Genomic DNA, 4,576 nt, shown 5'->3' with positions numbered 1-4,576 from the left:
AATTCTTTTCTTCACATACCCCAACTGAGGAGGGGTCAGAGTGCAGGGGCAGCTATGATACAGCGTCCCTGGAGCAGGGAGGGTTGAGGGCCTTGCTCAAGGGCCCATCAGTGGCAGCTTGGCTGTGCTGGACCTTGGACACCGATCCTCCAATCAACAACCCAGAGCCTTAACCAGCTGAGCCACAAATGTGTGCACAATAAGGAAGTAAGAACAACAAAAGTAAAATGCACGACTGTTTTACAGATATAAAGTTACAGGGACCAAAAATCCTTCATCTGTTTTATAAATGTAATGACGAGATGTTGTGTAATAAATAATCTTTATCTTTCAGGGGGAATTTTTAAAGACATCTGACACGACTGCAGTCTTTCCGGCTCTTTAGGGAATTTCCTGTAATAGCAGCCGGAAGCTAATCACTGAGCTTTAGCTTTAGCTTAGCTGTGTTTATTTATGCTATTGTTTATCGTCACAACCTTCAGCTGATTTCAGAATGAACGGTTTGTCTCCTGACTCCTGTTGTCACGGCTGTGAGAACAACACGAGGGCTGATCAGACTGAATATCTGTAACAGCTCAAGGAAACGAAATCAGGAAGTTTCACTCTTTCACCATCTTGTTCTCATTTACAGTAAAGAGCAGTGCAGCTGTCAATCATCTCAACACACCTTTATTTACATTTCACACAGAGAGGAAGGAAAATTCTAAATATAATCAAATAGTTTTTATTTTAACTTCCTCCTGTGTGTGTGTGTGTGTGTGTGTGTGTGTGTGTGTGTGTGTGTGTGTGTGTGTGTGTGTGTGTGTGTGTGTGTGTGTATAACTGCATGGTCACTTTAATCCTGTGAAGTCATTTATTACTAATTAGCCAATATGCCTGAAGCTGCCTGCTCTCTCTGTGCACTTGCACAAAATGGGTAAAAGACGTAACATTCTCTAAGTCACAGCTCGATTATACTCGGTAGTGTTATTAACAGTGTTATTAACATTCTCATAAGTTAGCTGAGGGGACACAGTGGCTTAGTGGTTAGCACGTTCGCCTCACACCTCCAGGGTTGGGGGTTCGATTCCCACCTCCACCTTGTGTGTGTGGAGTTTGCATGTTCTCCCCGTGCCTCGGGGGTTTCCTCCGGGTACTCCGGTTTCCTCCCCCGGTCCAAAGACATGCATGGTAGGTTGATTGGTATCTCTGGGAAATTGTCCGTAGTGTGTGAGTGTGTGAGTGAATGAGAGTGTGTGTGTGCCCTGTGATGGGTTGGCACTCCGTCCAGGGTGTATCCTGCCTCGATGCCCGATGACGCCTGAGAGGCACAGGCTCCCCGTGACCCGAGAAGTTCGGATAAGCGGTAGGAGATGAATGAATGAATGAATGAACATCCCAGAGAAACTTGGGATCCATGAGACCCTTTTCCCTCTGCCTTTCTCTCTCCATAAGTCTTCTGTAGGAAATGAATGAATGAATGAATGAATGAATGAATGAATGAATGAATGAATGAATGAATGAATGAATAAGTTAGCCGAACTCTGTCACAGCGCTAGAGCTAAGTCTGATTTAACTGAGTGTGAGGTTTAAATGCTAATCTCATGCAGTAACGTCTGACTAGCTAGTTAGCTGGTTAGCTGGTTAGCTGGTTAGCTGGTTAGCTAGTTAGCTGCAGGCGCTAATTAGTGCAGATTTACAGCTTTTTCTTCCTTACATTACCAGTTTTTTAGCTCTCGTAATTTTTAGAATATTTAACAAATGTTAGCGTATCAACTCTCCTATGAACTCTTCACACTCGCATTTCTGGACTTAATAAAGCCCCAGGTTTATTTCTGTACCACAGTGAGGAAGGTGTCGTGTGTGTGTGTGTGTGTGTGTGTGTGTGTGTGTGTGTGTGTGTGTGTGTGTGTGTGTGTGTGTGTGTGTGTGTGTGTGTGTGTTCTGGCTTGGCTCTCTCAGGGATTGTGACACAAAGGACAGATAGGAGCTGATAAACAATTCCGACAATTGTATTGTTAGGAGTGTGTGTTGGGTTCAAGTCACGCGAGCTAAACTTTATCAGGGAAACAATAAAGTGAGAAAGTAAATGAATTGTGTGTGTTACTGTGCAGCTAATCTACTCTTCATCATCATCCTCATCTTCATCCTGATGATTTCTTCTTAGTGTTACAAACATTTCTACACTAAAAGTGTGCTGATGGACTGGAGTTTGTCTCTGTAGACATAAAGCCTGGTGTCATGTTGATCCATGAGATAAGATAAAGGTGAAGGTTCAGATAAAGACCTCAAATCTACTGCATCTGAGTTTAATATTAACATCAGAGAATAAACACACGGGCCAGAGGTGAGCTGAGGGTGTGTGTGTGTGTGTGTGTGTGTATATGTGTGTGTATATGTGTGTGTGTGTATGTGTGTGTGTGTGTGTGTGTGTGTATTTGTGTGTGTGTGTATGTGTGTGTGTGTGTGTGTATGTGTGTGTGTATGTGTGTGTGTGTTGTGTGTTGTGTATGTGTCGTGTGTGTCGTGTGTGTGTATGTGTGTCGTGTGTGTATGTGTTGTGTGTGTGTTGTGTGTGTATGTGTCGTGTGTGTCATGTGTGTATGTGTCGTGTGTGTGTCGTGTGTGTGTTGTGTGTGTTGTGTGTGTATGTGTTGTGTGTGTTGTGTGTGGGTGTTGGTGAATGTGTGGTGTGTGGTGTGGGTGTGTGTGTATGTGTGTGTGGTGGTGGGCTATGTGTGTGTGTTAGGGTGTGTGTGTGTTTGTGTGTGTGTGTGTGTGTGTGTGTATATGTGTGTGTGTGTGTGTATATGTGTGGTGTGTGTGTGTGTATATGTGTGGTGTGTGTGTGTGTATATGTGTGGTGTGTGTGTGTATGTGTGGTGTGTGTGTATATGTGTGTGTGAATATGTGTGTGTGTGTGTGTGTGTGTGTATATGTGTGGTGTGTGTGTGTGTATATGTGTGGTGTGTGTATATGTGTGTGTGTGTGTGTGTGTGTGTGTGTGTGTGTGTGTGTGTGTGTGTGTGTGTGTGTGTGCTCAGGGCCTTGTTCTCATTCAGCACAGTCTACTTTAGGAAACAGGAATTGAAGCCTCTCTGAAACCAGAAGCGAACCTTCTGTGTAAAATTCCACGTAATTGTCCAAATTACCCAGAATGCACCGCTGTCTCTGCAGTGAACTTGGTGTGTGTGGTTTGGGACACGCCCGCTGTACACTTACTGATGTATTGTTCAGAGAAGAAAGAGTTGATTTTCTCCTCAGTTTCTGCTTTGAACTTTCAGAACCTTTTGATTTTGACCCTGAAGAGAAAAATCACATGACGGAGTGTTAAGCGTTTAAGGAGATTTAAGGAGAACAATATGCAGCTTGTGTGTGTGTATGTGTTTATGTGTGTTTGTGTGTGTCTTTGTGGGGGGGGGGGGGTGTGTATGTGGGTGTTTCTCTGTGTGTGTGTGTGTGTGTGTGTGTGTGTGTGTGTGTGTGTGTGTGTGTGTGTGTGTGTGTGTGTGTTTGTGTCCGTGTGTGTGTCTCTGTGTGTCTGTGTGTTTGTGTGTGTGTGTGTGTATGTGGGTGTTTCTGTGTGTGTATGTGGGTGTTTCTGTGTGTGTGTGTGTGTGTGTGTATGTGTGTGTGTGTGTGTGTGTGTATGTGTGTGTGTGTGTGTGTGTGTGTGTATGTGTGTGTTTCTGTGTGTGTGTGTGTATGTGTGTGTGTGTGTGTGTGTGTGTGTGTGTGTATGTGGGTGTTTCTGTGTGTGTGTGTGTGTGTGTGTGTGTGTGTGTGTGTGTGTGTATGTGTGTGTTTCTCTGTGTGTGTGTGTGTGTGTGTGTGTGTGTGTGTGTGTGTGTGTGTGTGTGTGTGTGTGTGTGTGTGTGTTCATGACAATAACACCTCTTTCTCGTCATTATAAATGCACCTGGAGTTAAATGGTGTTTATCAGCTGACTCACTTTCCTGATTATATTCATTGTTTATGACACACAGTCCTCAAACCTCAGTGTTTATTGTGTGTGAATCTAAACTGTGGCTCAAGTTTACACTTTTATTCCTCATCCTCCGTTTCTTCGGCTCCTTTTACATCACACAGAATAACTCTATGAGCCATATCATCAGCTTAACAGTAAAATATGATAAGAAATGAATCTTTATGGAGAAAAACATTTGAACTCTGGTCCCTTATTTATTTCTTCGTCTTTACCGCCATCTAGTGTCTGAACCAGGAACTCGTCTAAAACAAGAAGAGTTTTATATCATATATTATATGACTACACAGTAAGCCAAAAGTTCTGGTATTATATAAAGTACAACTTTATATTACTGTACCTCCAACAAACTTTTACTTGTAGGCCGACATAAAATACATCCTCACAATACATACATTTTAATAGAAATGTCTCTAATTAAATAATGAAAACTACTATGTTGGGTTCATAGTAAGTAATATTATTTGTTCTTATATAATGTTCTTACCTATCATTTCTAACACCTCCCTGTGGTGGAATCTACTTTCTAATCTAAAGATGTTTATAAGGTTTTATAAGGCTTCAATGCTTTTACCTTGTATCTGTAATGACCAGAGACTGACGTTGTCATCA

This window comes from Tachysurus fulvidraco, chromosome 2 (assembly GCF_022655615.1).
Source record: "Tachysurus fulvidraco isolate hzauxx_2018 chromosome 2, HZAU_PFXX_2.0, whole genome shotgun sequence".
Lineage (NCBI taxonomy): Eukaryota > Metazoa > Chordata > Actinopteri > Siluriformes > Bagridae > Tachysurus > Tachysurus fulvidraco.
Note: the sequence above shows the minus strand (reverse complement) of the source record.